Source organism: Aquarana catesbeiana, linkage group LG10, assembly GCF_042186555.1.
Source record: "Aquarana catesbeiana isolate 2022-GZ linkage group LG10, ASM4218655v1, whole genome shotgun sequence".
Taxonomy (NCBI): domain Eukaryota; kingdom Metazoa; phylum Chordata; class Amphibia; order Anura; family Ranidae; genus Aquarana; species Aquarana catesbeiana.
The window spans coordinates 81,570,063-81,592,294 of record NC_133333.1 but is presented as its reverse complement, the minus strand read 5'-3'; the positions used below and the strand labels follow the sequence as shown (position 1 = coordinate 81,592,294).

Here is a 22,232-nt window from a genome sequence, read left to right as displayed (position 1 = left end):
GTAGTGTGATTTAAAATGCCAATAGACAACATTACTCCGCAACATGACGAGGGATAATTTTAAAAGGACTACTTAACTTCAAGTTATAACGGACACACCGCATAATACCAAAATACATATCATAATACACAATATTACAAAATTAAGTTTAAGTTAAAAAATGGGTAAGAAATATAATTGCATTATGGTATTGTGCTGGACTAGAGGTAAAAAAATTATGTTAGAGGATGTATAGTGACATCTGAAGGTGGACATAAGAGAAAAGAGGGTATTATTGCGATAAAAAAATTGCAAAAAAAATCGCAGCAAGTCGCATACAGTCGCAAGTTGCAAAAAAATTGCTAGAAAAGTGCTTAAAATTGCTATAAAGTATGTAAAGTGCATTTATACATACCTTCATCATTCAACAATGCAAAAAAATGGAAAAAAAGGCAGAAAATCGCAGCAAGTCGCATAAAGTTGCAAAATGCTAAAAAGTTGCTAAAAATGCTAAAAATTGCTAAAAAAGTATGTAAAGTGCATTTATACATACAAAAATGCCTTCATCATTCAAAAATAGTGTACTGGTGTTATACTAGTGGCATCTTAGATTAAAGGTGGAAGTGATGTATAGTGTAGTAACATCAATAGGTCATGAGAAATAGGAAAAAAGAAGGGGGTGTAATTGCAGCAAAAGTGCAAAAAAGCAAAAAATTGCAAAAAACGCTGTAAATCGCATGAAGCCGCAAATAGCTAAAATTGCTGAGAAATGTATGTCAGATGTATCACATGCATACAGAAATACTCATTGAGAGGTTCTTGGAAAAGGGATACAAAAAGAAGAACCTGGAATCCCTAAAAAAATCAAATCAGAGCAATGGACAGAAATAACATGATAGAGCAGAAGAAGAATGAGAAAATTAATCGGTACAATGAGATGGCCTTCCTCACAGGTTTCAGCCGACAACATAAATTAGTAGAAAAGGTTCTTAAAAAACACTGGCCTGTTCTACGGTCAGGCAACATTTTAAGAAACTTACTTCCAAATAAACCCTCTTTCATTTACAGAAGAGCTCCTGCTCTAAGAAATAGGTTGGTGCACAATGCACTAGATCCCCCTAAACAAATCAAGATTTCCAAAGATCTAAATGGATTTTTTAAATGTGGAAAGTGTCTTCCCTGCAGAAAAAAAGGAATGAAAGAAGGTGGCTTTTAGATCTCTTACTACAGGGAAAGAATACAAAATAAAGGAGTTAAGAACATGCACCAGCACACATGTCACATATGTTCTGGAATGCCCTTGCCACAAGCAATATGTGGGTAGAACTACCACACCCTTATTCGTCAGAATTAGGGAACACATAAACAATATCAAAACAGGCTTTACAAAACATGGTGTATCCAGACACTTTAAAGAGTGCCACAATGAGGACCCATCTGGTCTCATTTTTTATGGTATAGACAAGATAAATGGACATTAGAGAGGAGATAATAAAAGAATAAAAATCTCCCAAAACGAGACCAAGTGGATCTTTACTTTAGACACCCTTCAGCCTAAAGTCCTGAACATTGACATAGATTTAAACTGCTTCCTCACCAACTTCTAATTTCATCTCCTTTTGTCGAAGTTTTTACTATAAAGGGTTCCCCCATCAACTATGGTCTTCATCATATGTTTTTAAAGCATTTCTGTATGGATGTGATAAATCTGACATACATTTCTCAGCAATTTTAGCTATTTGTGGCTTTATGCGATTTACAGCGTTTTTTGCAATTTTTGGCTTTTTTGCACTTTTGCCGCAATTACACCCCCTTCTTTTTTCCTATTTCTAATGACCTATTGATGTTACTACACTATACATCACTTCCACCTTTAATCTAAGATGCCACTAGTATAACACCATTACACTATTTTTGAATGTTGAAGGCATTTTTGTATGTATAAATGCACTTTACATACTTTTTTAGCAATTTTTAGCAACTTATTTGCATTTTGCGACTTTATGCGACTTGCTGCGATTTTCTGTCTTTTTCTGTATTTTTTGCATTTTTGAATGATGAAGGCATGTATAAATGCACTTTACATACTTTTTAGCAATTTTTAGCACTTTTCTAGCAATTTTTTTGCAACTTGCGACTGTATACGACTTGCTGCAATTTTTTGCATTTTTTATCGCAATAATACCCTCTTTTCTCTTATGTCCACCTTCAGATGTCACTATATATCCTCTAACATCATTTTTTTACCTCTAGTCCAGCACAATATCATAATGCAATTATATTTATTACCCATTTTTTAACTTAAATTTAATTTTGTAATATTGTGTATTATGATATGTATTTTGGTATTATGCGCCGTGTCCGTAACAACTTGGAGTTAAGTAGTCCTTTTAAAATGATCCTTCGTCATGTTGCGGAGTAGTGTTGTCTATTGGCATTTTAAATCACATTACTAGCAATAGCATCCGCCATGCCAAAGCCTGGACTAACCAAAAATGGCCATCAATTTAGGACACACCTCATACCATATAAAAACTGAATGGTGTAGCAGGATGGCTAGGTTAGGAAGTTTACACAGTAGTATTTTTTTGTGGATTTTTGTGAATATACAAATATTTATTTTCTGCACTTTTATTGTCACTTTTTGCACTAAATGCACCCCTCAAGTATTTTTCTCTGACCTGTCTGGTGTGTTCCTTGGCCTTCGTGATGCTGTTTTTCACTAAGGTTATCTAACAAACCTCTGAGGGCTTCACAGCTGTATTTATACTGAGATTAAATTACACACAGGTGGATTCTATTTACTAATTAGGTGGCTTCTGAAGGCAATTGGTTCCATTAGATTTTAGTTAGGGATGTTCGCAGCAGAAAATGCGAACATGCAAAAAGTTTGTTCGAACACACCAACACCGTTAAAGTCTATGGGACACGAACGTGAAAAAACAAAAGTGCTCATTTTAAAGGCTTATATGCAAGTTATTGCTATAAAAAGTGTTTGGGGACCCGGGTCCTGCCCCACAGGACATGTATCAATGCAAAAAAAAGTTTTAAAAAACGCCCGTTTTTTCGGGAGCAGTGATTTTAATAATGCTTAAAGTGAAACAATAAAAATGAAATGTTCCTTTAAATATCGTGCCTGGGGGGTGTCTATAGTATGCCTGTAAAGTGGTGCAGTTTTACCGTGTTTAGGACAATACCACAGCAAAATGACATTTCTAAAGGAAAAAAAGTCATGTAAAACTGCTTGCGGCTGTAATGTATTGTCAGGTCCCAGCAATATACATGAAAATCATTGAGAAAATGGCATGGGTCTCCCCCCAGCCCATTACCAGGCCCTTTGGGTCTGTTATGGATATTAAGGGGAACCCCGCCAAATTAAAAAAAAAAAAATTGCGTGGGGGGGCCCCCAGGCACTATGCACCCTGAACAGAAGTATATATACAATAAAGCCTGCCCTATATACTCTGCAGAAAATTGGGCCTTAGGTGTGGGTGGTACCAGAACACTGTAAGCCCTCACAGTTACTCTTGGTGAGTGCAGGAACGGGCCCTGCTGTGACATACATATATCAAAAATTGTAATTACATGCCCCTGTTAAACAGGGGCAGAAAAATTGGGCCTTTGGTGGTGCCACAACACTGTAACCCCTTACAGATACTCTTGTTGGGTGCAGAAATGGGCCCTGCTGTGAAATATTAGATCAAAAAGTGTAATTACATGCCCCTGTTAAACAGAGACAGAAAAATTGGGCCTTAGGCAGTGGTGGTGGTGCTCTAAACCAAAAATATTGTATGAAGCTAGCATCATCAAGATTGAGGAGGAATAGGATAGTCACTTAGCATAGGCAGTCTTCAAGGGATCCCACATCCATAGAAAAATCAATCAGTTACATCAGCATCAGGTGCTTGATAGCTGCTGAATCAAGACTGATTCATTTTTATGAATGTGAGCCTATCATCGGAGTCTGTGGACAGGCGCACTCTATGATCCGCTACAAACCCTCCAGCAGCACTGAATGTGCGTTCAGAAAGAACGCTGGATGCAGGACAGGCCAGTAGCGCAATTGCATATTGAGCAAGTTCTGGCCAGTGGTCCATCCTCAAGACCCAGTAACCCAGTGGATGGTCTGTTGGAAAGGTCTCCAAGTCTGCTCTTGCCCCTAGATATTCCTGCACCATGTAATGCAGACGCTGGCGATGGTTGCTTGAACCGATCAGACCCTGGCACTGAGGACTGAAAAATTGTCTAAAGGCATCGGTCAGCCAGCCACCTTCTCCGCCGCTCTTCCTCTGACTGAACAAAGCCTTAGCAACATGTTGTCCAGCACCAGGAATATGCAACCTTCCAGGGTATGGTAACGCATTGCACAAACCTTTCTTCTAGGCCTCCTTAAGATGTTTCATCCTCTTCTCCCTCTGCTAAGGCAGGATGAGTTCTGCAACCTTACCCTTGTAATGTGGATCAAGAAAGGTTGCCAGCCAGCAATGATCCCTTTCCTTGATACCACGAATTCTAGGGTCCTTTGGCAATCGTTATAGAATCAGGGAAGCCATACAGCGTAAGTTTGCAGAGGCATTCGATTCTGAGTCCTCTGGGTCACTAAGGATCACATGATACGTAACAACCGCCTCCCAGCCATGTACAACTCCTTGGATTTCTCTGGACTGAAAACCATCCATTGAAGACTGCTGCTGAGTGTTATCCTCCACGTCCATGCTGACACCATCCTCCTCCTCCTCCTCTTCCTCTTCCTGTGTGTTTGGCGGGCCCGCAGGAATACTATCTGGATAAAGGGAGCCTTGAGAGGTAAGGAAGTCCTCCTCTTCCTCCCGCTGTTCTGCCTCAAGTGCCCTGTCCATTATTCCACAAAGCATGTGCTCCAACAGGAACACAAGAGGGACAGTATCACTGATGCATTCATTGTCTCTGCTCACCATCCTCGTGGCCTCCTCAAATGGTGACAGGACAGTGTATGCATCCTTGATCAGTAGCCACTAGCGTGGCAAAAAAATCCAAGCTCCCCTGATGCTGTCCTGGTGCTCACACAGGTACTCATTGATGGCCCTCTGCTGCAGTGCAGCCGCTGCAGCATTGCCAATGTTGAGTTCCACCTGTTGGGTATGTCACAAATGAGGCGGTTGGTGGGCAGGTTGTATTCCCTTTGAATGTCAGCCAGCCGAGCACTGGCATTGTACGACTGGCGGAAATGACCACAGACTTTTCTGGCCTGCCTCAGGAGATCCTGTAAGCCTCGGTACCTGCTCAAGAACAGCTGCACCACCAAATTCAGGGCGTGTGCCAAACATGGGACATGGGTCAAGTGTCCCTGTTGGAGGGCGGAGAGAAGGTTGGTGCCATTGTCGCATACAACCATTCCTGGCTGAAGCTGGTGTGGCGTCAACCACATCTGAGTCTGTCCCTGCAGAGCTGACAGAATCTCTGCCCCAGTGTGGCTCCTGTCCCCTAAGCAGACCAACTCAAGCACTGCATGGCCTCTTTTTGCCTGAGTGCTTGCGTAGGCCCTTGAACGCTTACGGAGCAGAGAGCAAATCTGCAGTTGAGGCCATAGAAGAAGAAGAGGAGGGGGTGGAGGAGAGAGCTTTGGCAGAATCACCACTAGCATTTTGGAGGCGTGGTGGCGGAACAAGCTCCAACAATACTAAACCCTGTCCTGCATCCTTCCCAGCTGCCAGCAGAGTTACCCAGTATGCCGTGAAGGAAAGGTAACATCCCTGCCCATGCCTGCTAGACCATAAGTCAGCAATATTATGCACCTTACTGCTGACCGCCCTGTCCAACGAGGCCAAAACATTGCCTTCCACATGCCGGTAGAGAGCCGGAATGGCCTTCAGTGAAAAGAAATGGTGTTTTGGAAACTGCCACTGAGGTACAGCACATTCCACAAATTCACGAATGGGGACAGAGTCTATCAGCTGAAAAGGCAACAGTTGCAGTGCTAGCAGTTTGGCCAAGCTAGCATTTAGATGCTGAGCATGTGGATGGCTGGGACCGAATTTCTTTTTACGGCTTAGCAACTGGGGTAGGGAAATGTGCCTGCTAAAATCAGATGGAGGTGAACTGTTAGCAGATTGGCTGCCAGTACTTGGGACACCTATTGCTATACCTTCATTCTTCCCAGTGCAGGTTTTTGGGAGGACTGGAGGTATAGTGGGGTTGAAGATCCCAGATGAGGAGCAAGGAGAAGTCCGCCTTTTTTTTTGATGTGGGTCTTTCAAGTGCTGTTGCCAACAGACTGCATGGGAGGTTGTCATATGTCTGGTCAAGCATGTGGTGCCCAAGCGGCTGCTGTTCTGGCCATGCTTGATCCGCTTTGGACATAGGTTGCAAACAGCAATGGTGCGATCTGCTGCACACGTGTCAAAAAGGTCCACACGATGGAACTTTTCAAATCTGTGGGGAGTCAGCAGCGCCCTGCACCTGCGGAGCTCTGCGATGTGATGCAGTAGGATGGCTGCCCTTAAGCTGCTCCCTAGAGGACATCCTGCCTCGTTGGAGTTGTGCCTCCTCCTCTCTTCTATCAGGCACCCAAGTAGAGTCAGTGACCTCATCATCCCCTCCCTCCTCATCACTGGGGCAAACTTGGAAGTATGCTGCGGCTGGGGGAACATAACTGCCAGTTTCTTGTCCTTCTTGGGCACCCCCTTTCTCTAGGCTCATGTTACTCCCTTCCTCAACCTGGGAACCAACATCGGAGCCTTCTAATCACTGCGCATCCTCCAGCAGCATGTACCCGACACTGGTCAAATAGTTCGGGGGACTCCTCTGTGCATGATGGTGGGGCTACGGAAGGCATGACTGTGAGCCATGATTGGCCAAAGGCACCCTGTCTTTGACCAATTATGGCTCTCTTAGCAGAGGGTGCATGGATTGGCCAAAGCATGCAGGTCAGGTGCATGCTTTAGCCAATCATCATACAGCAATTCACTGCGATCTCGCAGTGCATTATGGGGCATTCCACAGCGCTCAAATTTCCCGCCAACCCCCATAATGTTTGCTGTTCTGCGAACGGGCGAACACCCAATGTTCGAGTCGAACATAGGTTCATCGAGCTCATCCCTAATTTTAGTTAGGGGTATCAGAGTAAAGGGGGCTGAATACAAATGCACACCACACTTTTCAGATATTTATTTGTAAAAAAAAATTGAAAACCATTTATTATTTTCCTTCCACTTCACAATTATGTGCCACTTTGAGTTGGTCTATCACATAAAATCCCAATAAAATATATTTATGTTTTTGGTTGTAACATGACAAAATGTGGAAAATGTCAAGGGGTACGAATATTTTTTCAAGGCACTGTAAATGCAGTGGTATGCAAAGATATGTCAAAAATGTGATAAAGGGCTGAGATCAAACACAAATAATCATCTGATTATTTAAATAAGTCCCAGGTAATAAAGTGCATGTGCATCAAATGGTGATGAAATGTGAACAGGGCCGATCCCAGGCGGGTGCACGGGGTGCAGTGCACCCAGGCGCCAGAGAGGTGGGGGCGCTGAAGAGCCAGAGTGCTCCCCTCCCTCCTCCCCTCCGTGTGCAGAAGTAGCTCTGTCCGCAGCAGGTCACCGCCGCGGAGCGGCCGCGCCGCTGTGCTTTACACTGCTAGAGCCCGTCCCCCTTCCTCCTCCTCCTGTCAGAGGAGAGCAGCCGCCGGAGATTGGAACGGCTGGTCTCTGTGTTGAGAGAGACCAGCCGCGCAGTGACTTCGCTGGGAAGGGGGGAGGCCCCTGCCTGCAGCCTGACAGGTTCTCTCCACTCTCCTCCTCTGTCTCTCACTCCCGCATAAGCTGCTGCCTGGCTGTCTCGATCTGCTCTTCACCTGGGCGGCGTGGCTGCACACTGTCCTCTCTAGCTGCCGCCCGGGTGTTAATGTGTCTGTACTGATAGAGGGAGGTTTGTCCCTGGGGGTCTGTACTAATGGGGGGTTGTCCTGGGGGGGTCTGTACTAATGGGGGGTTGTCCTGGGGGGTCTGTACTAATGGAGGGGAGGGGTTTGTCCTGGGGGTCTGTACTAATGGAGGGGAGGGGTTTGTCCTGGGGGGTCTGTACTAATGGGGGGTTGTCCTGGGGGAGTCTGTACTAATGGGGGGGTTGTCCTGGGGGGGTCTGTACTAATGGAGGGGGAGTTGTCCTGGGGGGGTCTGTACTAATGGAGGGGAGGGGTTTGTCCTGGGGGGTCTGTACTAATGGAGGGATTTGTCCTGGGGGTCTGTACTAATGGAGGGGGGTTGTCCTAGGGGGTCTGTACTAATGAAGGGGGTTGTCCTAGGGGTTCTGTACTAATGAAGGGGGGTTGTCCTGGGGGGTCTGTACTAATGAATGGGGGATTTATCCTGGGGGGTCTGTACTAATGGAGGGGGGTTTCTCCTGGGGGGTCTGTACTAATGGAGAGGGGATTTGTCCTGGGGGGGTCTGTACTAATGGAGGGGGGATTTGTCCTGGGGGGGTCTGTACTAATGGAGGGGGTTTCTCCTGGGGGGTCTGTACTAATGGAGAGGGGATTTGTCCTGGGGGGGTCTGTACTAATGGAGGGGGGATTTGTCCTGGGGGGGTCTGTACTAATGGAGGGGGGATTTGTCCTGGGTGGTCTGTACTAATGGAGGGGGGATTTGTCCTGGGGGGTCTGTACTAATGGAGGGGGGGTGTTTGTCCGGGGGGGTCTGTACTAATGGAGGGAGGGTGTCCTGGGGGGGTCTGTACTAATGGAGGGGGGTTTGTCCTGGTGGGAGGTCTGTACTAATGGAGGGGGGGTTTGTCCTGGGGGGATCTGTACTAATGGAGGGGGGGTTGTCCTGGTGGGGGTCTACTAATGGAGGGGGGGTGGTTTGTCCTGGGGGGTCTATACTGATGAAGGGGGGGTCTGTACTGAGAAAGGGGTTTATACTTAGTGGGGGGCCTGCACTGACAAAGGGGGATCTATACTTAGTGGAGGGGGGTCTGTACTGAGGGGCAACTAAAGTTGGTGGAAGGGGGGTGACACCATGTTATACCGCACCTGGTGACACCAACCCTAGTGATGTCACTGCAGCTGCGGGCTCTTGTTTCGCCCCTTCCCCTCCCTCTCCCTCTCCTCCGCACGTGCACTATACTAGTGAGCGGCGCTAGCCAGCACAGCCTCCCACTATGTTTCTTCCCCCGCCTTCATATCAGCCAGGGAAAAAATAGAAAAGAAAAAGGAGCAGAGAAGAGGATTGTGGGACATGTAGTCCCGAGGACTGGCAGCCCCACTGTAACACAGAAACTGCAGCCCACACAGCAGGCTCAGCTGAATGGGGGAGAGAGAGATACAGGAGCCTGGGAAAGCTTTCAGGGAAGTACACCCAGGACTCCAGAGGGAGAAGGCAGTGCTGAGGGAACACCATCAGAGAGGAAACCCCACTGCCCTGCGCCACCAGAGGGAAAGACACACAGCCTAGCGCCATCCCTGGCGGAGAAAGGAATGGAGTCACTGCCAGAATACAGATCTGGGTGCTACCCAGCGGAGTCGCCACGGGCAATTCAGAGTGAGCTGACTCCTGATCAGAGGAACCTTCACTGGGTAAGGTGAGAGGGCCGATCGGCCATTATCTACTAACGTCCATAGGAACTGCAGTCTCTGACCATCTCCTGTATTATATCTGCAGTCTCTGACCATCTCTTGTATAATGTCTGCAGTCTCTGACCTTCTCTTGTATCATGTCTTCAGTCTTTGACCTTCTGTTGCATCCTGTCTGCAGTCTCTGACCATCTCCTGTATCATGTCTGCAGTCTCTGACCTTCTCTTGTATCATGTCTTCAGTATCTGACCTTCTCTTGTATCATGTCTGCAGTCTCTGACCATCTCTTGCATCATGTCTGCAGTCTCTGACCATCTCCTGTATCATGTCTGCAGTCTCTGACCATCTCCTGTATCATGTCTGCAGTCTCTGACCATATCTTGTATCATATCTGCAGTCTCTGACCATCTCTTGTATCATGTCTGCAATCTCTGACCAGCTTCTGTACCATGTCTGCAGTGTCTGACTGTCTCTTGTATCATGTCTACAGTCTCTGGCCATCTATTCTATCTTGTCTGTAGTCTCTGACCATCTCCTGTATTATGTCTGCAGTCTCTGACCATCTCTTGTATCATGTCTGCAGTCTCTGACCGTCTCCTGTACTATATCTGCAGTCTCTGACTGTCTCTTGTATCGTGTCTACAGTCTCTGACCATCTTCTGTACCATGTCTGCAGTCTCTGATCATCTCCTGTACCATGCCTGCAGTCTCTGACCATCTCCTGTACTATGTCTGCAGTCTCTGACTGTCTCTTCTATCATGTCTACAGTCTCTGATCATCTCCTGTACTGTGTCTGCAGTCTCTGACCATCTCCTGTACCATGTCTGCAGTCTCTGATCATCTCCTGTATTATGTCTGCAGACTCTGATCATCTCCTGTACTATGTCTGCAGTCTCTGATCATCTCCTGTACTACGTCTGCAGTCTCTGATCATTTCCTGTACCATGTCTGCAGTCTCTGATCATCTCCTGTACTATGTCTGCAGTCTCTGATCAGCTCCTGTATTATGTCTGCAGTCTCTGACCAACTCCTGTACCATGTCTGCAGTCTCTGACCATCTCCTGTACTATGTCTGCAGTCTCTGACTGTCTCTTGTATCATGTCTGCAATCTCTGACCAGCTTCTGTACCATGTCTGCAGTCTCTGACGATCTATTCTATCTTGTCTGTAGTCTCCGACCATCTCCTGTATTATGTCTGAAGTTTCTGACCATCTTTTGTATCATGTCTGCAGTCTCTGACCATCTCCTGTACTATGTCTGCAGTCTCTGATCATCTCCTGTACTATGTCTGCAGTCTCTGATCATCTCCTGTACTATGTCTGCAGTCTCTGATCATCTCCTGTACTATGTCTGCAGTCTCTGATCATCTCATGTACCATGTCTGCAGTCTCTGATCATCTCCTGTATCATGTCTGCAGTCTCTGATCATCTCCTGTATCATGTCTGCAGTCTCTGATCATCTCCTGTATCATGTCTGCAGTCTATGGCCATCTCCTGTATCATGTCTGCAGTCTCTGACCATCTCTTGTATCATGTCTGCAGTCTCTGACCATCTCTTGTATCATGTCTGCAGTCTTTGACCGTATCCTGTATTATGTCTGGGGACTCTTTCTAACAGAAGCCCTCTCTGTGTGCATCAGAGAGACTCCCCTCCAGGTCTCATTAGCGTTCTCTCTTCCTGTATTTTCTTTATTGTTAAGAGATCATGGGAGGATCCTAGGGTAACAAAGACTTCTTAGGGGAGCAGCTCTGTATTTTAGTCGTTGCCATAGAATCATTTGTAAAGGGGAGGAGTTGGTAAGATGAAAATTGAAAGGTTATTCCTGCGCTAACAGGTGTAAAATCAAATGAACAATACTAAGGAAAAGCTGCATGCACCGAATCAGGTGCAGACCGAACCTTAAAGGGACATAAATAAAATACTAGGTGGTGCTGCGCTAATCCTGGACACCCTCACTGAAAAACTTAGGGTGGTAATAAATAACTAAAAAGTAGTGTAAACAATCAGGAAGTGTTGGCACCAGCCATAAAATAATCGCACTCATAAATAATACGTGCTAAAAACAAATAAATGTGGTATACGTAATCACTAAAAATATCTCATCATAAATAGTAGCATTAAATTAAGCATCAATCCGTATCTGTAATCATGTGCATAAATAGGTAAGCAATAGTGTAAACAATCATAAAATCGTATCATAAAATCTAAGTGACTCAAAATGAATACCAAGCAGATAACACGTAAAGTGACATTGGTGAAAAAAATGAAAAATAAAGAAATATAAATCAGTGCAATATTCAGAGATTGTCCGAATCTTTGACAAGCAGTCTTAATAAGTAATGTGACTTGAATATTTTGGCATGCACCAAATGTGACAGTAAGGAAAAGTCCTTTTTCAAATAATTGGAAGAAATAGCAATAGCGTCCTAGCATGCAACAGTCGCTCTGCGGTGCTTGAAATAAATCACACGGTGTTCAACTTCGTGTTAAAACACTTATGTAAGAGATGGCCCCTTACCTTAAGGCAATAGGGCAAGCACATATGACCAAGGATCTTTGGGGGGGTCCTCCTAGGGTGTAGAAACCTATCCTCACGGTCCTAGTTTCAGGGGGTGATTCCCTCGGTGGTATAGGGGGATATAAAAAACACAGGGAGCCCCAATAGTGTGATACTTAAGGCAATAGGGCAAACGCATATAACCAGGGATCTTTAAAAGGGTCCTCCTTAAGGCAATAGGGCAAGCGCATATGACCAAGGATCTTTGGGGGGGGTCCTCCTAGGGTGTAGAAACCTATCCTCATGGTCCTAGTTTCAGGGGATGATTCCCTCGGTGGTATAGGGGGATATAAAAAACACAGGGAGCCCCAATAGTGTGATACTGTTTAAACCAACAACTTTATTAGGTAAAACAAGGGTACTCACATGTAAAACAACAATACTGTTCCAATCTCCGACGAGCGGCGAGCTCGTATCACTATCACAGCATGTAGAGCCTGTCCCGTCCCTACGCGTGACGTCACACCGCCCGTGACTTCATCAGGGGATAAGTACAGGCTAAAAACTTGTCTTTAAATAGTCTTATAATGGGCGCTAATGAGCGGCCATTTTTCCGGAGTCCTATGATTAACATTATGGCGGCCATTTTCCTGGGGATCGTACGGTGCGGCCATGTTTGGGTGTACTATACGCCCGCCCATCCTATGTACCAGCTGATCTTTGCGGCCAATTAGGTGGAGCAAGCCTTTCCTCGTCTCCCACACTGTCAGCAAGGAAGGGCAAAGTGACTCCTGCTCGATCCATCTCCGTCCGGAACGGTTTTAAGTAACAGATGTGTTGATAAGGGGGTAAAAAACTACAGGGACAGCAGTAGAGTTGGTAAGATGACCACGCCCATGTGGGGGCGCCAGAAACATTTCTGCACCCAGGCGTCTGTGACCTTAGGATCGGCCCTGAATGTGAAGATCACATGCTCAATAGAACAGTTCTTGAAATAAGTGAACACAATTGCTCCCACCATCCAGGCATCCACCAGGAGCATGCCCTAGCAGCTCACCTTGAACAAAGACCACAACAGGTCTAGTAGCGCTCTGGTATACAAATCCCTTTACAGCAGTTCACATACCATTCTCCTCTCCTGCATCAAGATCCACAGCAAGTTTGGCAAGGTTTTAATGTATGGATCCTTTATGAACAATCACATTCCACTCTCCTCTCCTTTCCCTATCACATAAAGGAAGGATGTGGTGCGTGGCACAGTAATCAAGGATAGATATCCACTATGCTGTATTAGATCTCCTCCTCTTCTCCATTCATAAGCCATACAAAACAGATAAAATCTCCATAGTGTAGTAATTCCATATAAAAAGTAACTTTTTAAAAACATAATACCTTACATCTAAGTTATAAATGAGCAGTACAGGGGGTCCCCTAGTTACAAACATCCGACTTACAAACGACTCCTACTTACAAATGGAGGGAGACAACAGGAAGTGAGAGGAAATCTACCCCTAGGAAGAGAAATTCACTCCTGTAAGAGTTATTATGGGGAAAAGGTACCTCCACTGATGCTTCATCACCAAGGCTTGTTTCCACAACAACCCAAAATTTTCAAAATCCAATTGTCATTGGGACAGAAAGTGAGGTGAAATCTTCTGAAGAGGTGCACAGACAGCAGAACAAATGTTACAGAGGTGATAACCCTTCCCTATGCAATCCAAAAAGCTTAAAAATAGTTTTTTTGGCTGGAGCTACACTTAAAAAATGTGCCTGTTCCGACTTACAAACAAATTCAACTTAAGAACAAACCTACAGTCCCTAACTTGTTTGTAACCCGGGGACCCCCTGTATCAATAAATTCAGAATTTTGGGTCTCGGCCGTGCCCGGAAGTGACGTCACTGACTCTCCAACGTGTTACATCACTAGTCACGTTACTTTTTCATGGATGGGAGACAGGTGATGGACGTCGGGCTAATAAAGGCCAAAGGTTACTGTGGAGACTGATAAATATTGTCCTGGAGATCAAATGAACTCATAGCCACTGATGGAGTTACAAAGAAAAAAAACCTCAGTGGCCGGAGACAAGCATTGCATCTCCCAAAATAATTAGGTTGAAAATGGTACATACTATTAGAATAAACCACAATTCATTAATATCTATATGATCACAAAATTTAAAATAAATAGAGTACATATAGATCAAAAATTACAAAAAAAAAGTAAAAAAGGAAGGAGCATAAAATAAATTGAAATAATAAATACATAAAACAAAAATAAATAAAGTTAAAATAAAAAATATTGTTGATGTATATTATATATTGTATATAGACTACTGACATCTCCCAGGGGATTAAAAAGGGGATTAATTCCAGAGGTAAAATGATAATTCTGCTGCTCTACAAGACTCTGGTCCGGCCTCACCTAGAGTATGCTGTCCAGTTCTGGGCATCAGTCCTCAGGAAGGATGTACTGGAAATGGAGCGAGTACAAAGAAGGACAACAAAGCTAATAAAGGGTCTGGAGGATATTAGTTATGAGGAAAGGTTGCGAGCACTGAACTTATTCTCTTACTTATGTAACCCCCCGGGTTGCTTCATGACTGGAGAAGTGCATGTTGACCATTCCCTGTAACTTTTTACTTAATAATCACAAGAGACATGTAAATTGAAACATGTTTATTGACCACTCAAGTGTATTTCTGTAAAATGCAATGCTATTAATAACCAAAGTTTTTCTTTTGTATATTGATGTAAAAAATTCAATAAAAATATCTTTAAAAAAAAAAATAAAAGACTACTGACATCTAGTGGGCAAAGATATAAATATCTTCCCCCACCAGACCAGACCATTGATAAAAGGCAGAAATAGCACCATCTGACATTAAAAATACCTGAAATTGATGTGAAATGATAAAAAATAATATAAAAATATCTAAAAAAAATCCTAAAAAAAATATATATTTTAAAAAAATATATAAAGACACAGTGATAGCTAGAACAATTTAAATAATTGGAAATGGAAACAATTAAGGTCAAAGTCAATATTCATTCCTTGAGTATGAAACAAACTTAACTCATAAATCCATTTAGATTCACTTTTGCTTATTACTCCCTCTCCAATGCAGCTTAAATTTTTCAATAGCCCAAAATTTTAGTACTGTAGGGTCTTTCAAATGATATTGTGCGAAATGTTTGAGACACTATGTTTGCTAAAGCCTTTACGAACAATCTGAATATGCTCGCGTATACTCTTCCACATAGGGCGTTTGGTTCTCCCTACATACTGCATTAAGCAAGGGCACTGGAGGACATAAACAAGCACCCTTCGTCCTACATGAAATGAAATCCTTAATAATATATTCTTTTCTAGTAACACTAAAACTAGTGCCCACCTTATTGACCATTACAGTTGGTATTCCTACAGGCATAACATCTTTTGCATGGAAAAAACCTTTTCCCTGAAAAAAAGTGACATTTCTTGACAACTTGGGGGGGGTCTGTGACATTTTTGGCAATAATATCACATAGCATTGGCGCTCTCCTATACGTGAATTTAGGAAGTTCCGGCAAGATTGTGCGTAACTGACTATCTGCTTTTAATATGGGCCAGTGTTTTCTAAATAATTTTTCAATCTGTTTGTGTTGTTCATTATAGTTTAGTACAATGGGTAAATCATAAAAGGTCTTTTCATTTCTCGGTTTGTCTTCAATGAGGTAATTTCTTTCCATTTTAGAGACTTCTTCAATTCTCTCATTAATGAAGTTCTCGTCATATCCTCTTTGCACATATCTTTTTCCAATGAATTTGGCCTGTTCGTTGAAATCTTTACTACAATTTCTCAGAAGTCTGATAAGTTGCCCTTTTGGTATGTTTATAAGCCAAGGATCCCAATGACAACTATCCACTGGGATATAGCTTTTACAATCAACCGGTTTGAAAAATGTTTTGGTTAATATTTTCTTGTACTCAATCTCAATTCTCAGATCAAGAAAATGGATGGTTTTAGCATGCTAAATTAATGACAGTTGAATTTCTTTATCGTTGTTACTCGGCCATTGGAAAAAATTCTAAACATTTAAAGATATAAGATTTTTGTTTGGGCATCACTAAATTTGTCCTAAATGTGTCATTAACCATGATGAAGCTTTACAAGCAACAAATGGGCCCTGGACAAATTTAGTGAACTAGTGTCCAAACAAAAATCTTATATCCTTAAATGTTTAGAATATGGCTTACATCACAAAATATTTTTGGCACAATTCGGATTATTATTATCACAATGCCAATTAAGGGGATCGTGATGAGTGCAAAGTTTGCACCAAACGTTGCCAATGTATTTATGGCAAAGAGGGAAAAGGAATCTGTTTTCAGGGATCCTCCACCTGAACTTTTACTATAGAAAAGATATATTGACGATTTGATAGTGATATGAGCTGGGGATGCGGAAAGTTTAACCAATTTCTTCCAACGGCTGAATAACATTGATAAAAATATTCAACTGTCATTAGAGTACCATGCTAAAACCATCCATTTTCTTGATCTGAGAATTGAGATAAAGGACCAGAAAATATTAACTAAAATATTTTTCAAACTGGTTGATCATAACAGTTATATGCCAGTGGATAGTTGCCATTATGATCCTTGGCTTGTAAACATACCAAAAGGGCAACTTATCAAACTTTGAAGAAATTGTAGTAAAGAAGAAGATTTCAATGAACATGCCAAATTCATTGGAAAACAAATTTGTGCACAGAGGATTTGATGAAAACTTCATTAATGAGAGAACTGAAGAAGTGTCTAAAATGGAAAGAAATTACCTCATTGAAGACAAACCGAGAAATGAAAAGACCTATTATGATTTAACCATTGTACTAAACTATAATGTACAACACAAACAGATTAAAATTATTTAGAAAAAACTGGCCCACATTAAAAGCAGATACTCAGTTACGCACAATCTTGCCGGAACATCCTCAAGTCACGTCGCGCCAATGCTATGTGATATTATTACCAAAAATGTCACAGACCCCCAAGTTGTCTAGCAATTTCACTTTTTTTCAGGGAAAAGGTTTTTTCTATGCAAAAGATGTTATGCCTGTACGAATACCAACTGTAATGGTCAAAAAGGTGGAAACTTTAGTTCTAATGTTACTAGAAAATAATATATTATTAAGAATTTCATTTCATGTAGAATGGAGGGTGTGGTTTATGTCCTCCAGTGCCCTTGCTCTATGCAATATGTAGGGAGAACCAAACGCCCTATGTGGAAGAGTATACGCAAACATAGTGTCTCAAGACATTTTGCACAACATCATTCAAAAGACCCTACAGCACTAAAATTTTGGGCTTTTGAAAAATGTAAGCCCCATTGGAGAGGGAGTAATAAGATTAATCAATTAAGTAAAAGTGAATCTAAATGGATTTATGAGTTAAGTTTGTTATTTCCTCGAGGAATGAATATTGACTTTGACCTTAATTGTTTCATTTCCAATTATTTACATTTTTCTAGCTAGCACTGTGTCTTTACATTTTTTAAAAATATATATTTTTTTAGGATTTTTTTTTATATTTTTATATTTAGATGGTGCTATTTCTGCCTTTTATCATTGGTCTGGTCAATTAGGTGTATTTATATCTTCCCCCACTAGATGTCAGTAGTCTATATACAATGTATAATATGCATCAACAATATATTTTTATTTTTGCTTTATTTATTTATTATTTCAATTTTATGCTTTTTTTTGGTAATTTTTGTAATTTTTGATCTATATGTAATCTATTTTTAATTTATTTACTATTTTTAATTTTTTGATCATATAGGTATCAATTAGTTGTGGTTCATTCTAATAGTATATACCGTTTTCGACCTATTTATTTTGGGACATGCAATACTTGTCTGCGGCCACTGGGGTTTTTTGTAATTCCATCAGTGGCTGTGAGTTCATTTGATCTCCGGGACAGTATTTATCAGTCTCCAAAGTAACCTTTGGGCTTTATAAGAGAATGTGATTGTCCATAAAGGATCCATACATTAAAACCTTGCCAAACTTGCTGTGGATCTTGATGCAGGAGGGGAGAGTGGTACGTGAACTGCTGTAAAGGGATTTGTATACCAGAGCGCTACTAGACCTGTTGTGGTCTTTGTTCAAGGTGAGCTGCTAGGGCACACTTCTGGTGGATGCCTGGATGGTGGGAGCAATTGTGTTCACTTATTTCAAGAACTGTTCTATTGAGCATGTGATCTTCACATTTCATCACTATTTGATGCACATGCACTTTATTACCTGGGTCTTATTTTAATAATCAGATGATTATTTGTGTTTGATCTGAGCACTTTATCACATTTCTGATATATAATCACTTACCACTGCATTTATATGTTTATAAAAATAAAAATAGTTATTTATGCATATTTGTTAATTTTTTTTAATTAGTGCACCATTATTTCTATCATTATTCTGTGTTCAACAACCAAGAATCACTTTGCCAAATTTAGTTAGGTTAATACAGGAATTTCAACCAATATCTAACTTTAAAATTAATATGACTACATCTGAATTATTAAATATACCAATACCCATTCATGAAGCTGAAATCTTAAAATTGTTATTTCCCTTTACCTTTAACTTATTCCAACATAATTATCTCACTTTGCTTAATAAAATTAAATTAGACTTACGTAAATGGTCTTCTATGCGTCACTCATGGTTAGGCAAGATTAATGTTTTAAAAATGAATGTTCTTCCTCGAGTTTTATATGTCTTCCAAATGCTACCTCTAAGAGTCCCTATAGGATTTTTTTTTTTATGCTTTATGCCACGTACACGCGAGCGGATTTTCCATCAGAGAAATCTCGGATGGTTTTTCCGACGGAATTCTGCTCAAGCTTGGCTTGCATACACATGGTCACACAAAAGTTTGCTGAACTTTCGACCATCAAGAACGCGGTGACGTACAACACTACGACGAGCCGAGAAAATAAAGTTCAATGCTTCCGAGCATGCGTCGAATTGTTTCTGAGCATGCTTAGGAATTTTGTGCGTCGGATCTGCTACAGATGATCGCATTTTCGGATAGGAACTTTTTCCGACCGAAAAATTGAGAACATGCTCTCAATCTTTTACTGGCTGGAATTTGTCCAGCAAAAGTCCGATGGAGCATACAAACAGTCGCATTTTCCGACCAAAAGCTCTCATCAGTCTTTTGCTGGCCGAATATCCGATCGTGTGTACGCGGCATTAGTCTATAATTGCACACTATATCTGGAAGGGACATTTTACTAGAGTAACACAAACTACTTTATACCATTCCAAAAGATTGGGGGGACTGGCCTTACCAAATTTTAAATGATACTACCAAGTGATTATTATGACACACATGGCAGATTTTAAATATGCTACAAAAACTAAACTTTGGGATGAACTTGAAATGGCAATGGCAGATACCGACCTTCTGTTAGTATCATGGATACCACGATCAATGAGAGGGTTGGCATTCCACAATATCTTCACTGACTATATCTACCCTGGCACTATGGTACCCTATGCATACGAAATACTGCCGGTAATATAATTCTCCAATAATGCCCTTGTTGAGACATAAATATTTCATACCAGGAGTCTTAGAGGGTTAGGGTTTTAAATCATGGTTCCCAGAGTGTATACTGTTGTAACATCAAGCAATAAAGGACTCGCAGATTAAACAATTAAGATCCCTGTGTGGAGTAGCTGAACCTATATTTATGGATCAGTGGAGGTATGTACAGTTGTCTCAGTTCATCTGGAGTCCTCCACAGCCTATTCATTCTCTGAATGAACTGAACTCTATCAAATGCAATATAAGGACCCACCAAAGCATTGTATTTCTCAATTTTACAAAGCTTTATTGACCTTGTAAAATTCAGGCTATCAAGATTATATAGGTCGCTGGGAAGCAGATTTGCAAATTAGATTTACAGATAAACAATAACATAAGGCTATACACATCTCTTACATGTCCGCCACTTCCTGCAGAATAGAGAAGGTACATTTTAAACTTCTTACCCAATGGCATTAGACACCAGTAAAATTGCATGCTATGTTAACGTCAAACTCACCCTTGCGTTGGAGAGAATGTGGAGATCGAGCAACACATGGACATATATGGTGGTCTTGCCCTAATATGCATGCATTCTGGGAGGAGGTGGCAAAATTGATCTCTTTGATACAAGGGAAAACAATTACACCTGAACTATTTGTATTCCTTTTTAATTGTACGAAGGAATCAATAGGTCAATATAGGATGTCTATGACACCACATTTATTAAATGCTGGTAAATCTTTGATCCCATTTTATTGGGGAAAGCAATCTATACCTACTATTTCTCAATGGTTACGAAGGGTCAATGACCTTTGCTTAATGGAAGAATTTACATGCATGAATAAGGAGTTGACCAGAAAATATTTTAAGACATGGGCAAATTGGTTTGAATTTAAAACTCCTACATTATATAATGAAATAATCTCAGACTCCTAAGTAAAGTGAGGCAGAATATGACATATCAGTCAATATTAATTATCTTTCAACATTTTGAACGCGTTATTTACCTATTCGTAACAACATGTGAGTTTAACTATGTTTTTTAACTTTTTAATAAAATGAGAGTTACATACTACACTATGATGGCTATCCATATGTCTTTATGAGAACTAAACAGAGCAAGAGGCACTAGTATACTGCTTGGAAAGGCTGCTACTGGATCCATCACAAACAGAGTGGTTATCCATAATAAATGAACCAAAGGCGCATATTCTAATATATCTGGTGAGTGGCCATTGCACTAGGTGGTGGTGAAGTCACATTAAGCGGTGGAAGTAGAAGCACTAAATATTGAGAAGGAACGTCACTATTGCACAGAAGTGATCACTTACTGAGGACATTCAGTGTACTGTGGTGTACACATATATGTTGAGGACATTTATTGCACTGTGTTGTATACATATATGTTGATATTTGAGACCTAATGGTTAGAGAGTAATATTGGCACTTATTTATTTTCTAATTCTAATTCTAATCTAATCTAATTCTAATTTTTTATTTTCACTTTATCATTTTTTAGCACTTGCACTTTAAATAGCTGTTGGCAGTATCGTAAGGTATTTTCATCAGTGGTATTACTTTCACTAGAATTACGATGTGGTGTAAAAAAATTTGGACACATAAATAGTTGGCACAGAAAAGCACACTATCAAGGATATTCATATATGTTTTATTTGCATATTTTGTTTCGTATTTTAGGAGTGGTAATAATATTTATAGATGTTAGCGCAATCCATCTATTACATTAAGAATCTGTGGCAGACTTAAAAATTGCTGTTCACAGATACTCTCCATCCAATCTGACAGAGCTTGAGCTATTTTGCAAAGAAGAATGGGCAAAAATCTCACACTCTAAATGGGCAAAGCTGGTAGAGACATACCCAAAAAAGACTTGCAGCTGCAATTGCAGTGAAAGGTGGTTCTACAAAGTATTGACTTAGGGGGACTGAATACAAATGCACTCCACACTTTTCACATATTTATTTGTAAAAAAAAAATGAAAAACATTTATCACTTATCTTCCACTTCACAATTATGTGCCACTTTGTGTTGGTCTATCACATAAAATCCTAATAAAATACATTTACATTTTTGGTTGTAACATGACAAAATGTGGACAATTTTATGGGGTAAGAATACTTTTTCAAAGCGCTGTAACTATGCAGATAATGCAATACACATGTGCGTATGCAGTTCTACAATCATACAGGCATGCATGCCATAATGACATATTATGCTGCACCTGCACAACTGCACTTGGCCCCATACTAGTTTTGCAGGACTAGCTGGGCACATATGCATCCAACACATCCTGAATGCAGCTTCTATGTCGCTTCAGTGCAGCCTAATTGTAAGCTCCTGCAGAATAAATGCACGCTACTCTGGAGACACAGCTCCTTTAAGTGCACTGATACTTGTGCAGGGGTGTATCGACAAACAGCTGTACAAGCCCCCCGTATTAGGCAGCAAGTATACAAGTATGCCTTTATGCAAACTTTGCACTAATGCAGTATATAATTGTGTCCTGTCAGCTCACGCAGCTCTCCCATAGATAGAACTCACACCTTATTATCCAGCTACAGACTGCTCCGTGTCTCTAGGAGCTCCACTGATCCTT

The 22,232-nt window shown here is 41.5% G+C and overlaps 1 protein-coding gene across 1 annotated transcript in view; it reads left to right on the top strand.

Moving 5' to 3' along the window:
• Nucleotides 1-22,232, top strand: part of LOC141110754 (excitatory amino acid transporter 2-like) — a 470,509-nt gene that overhangs the window by 429,879 nt on the left and 18,398 nt on the right. The window lies entirely within an intron of this gene.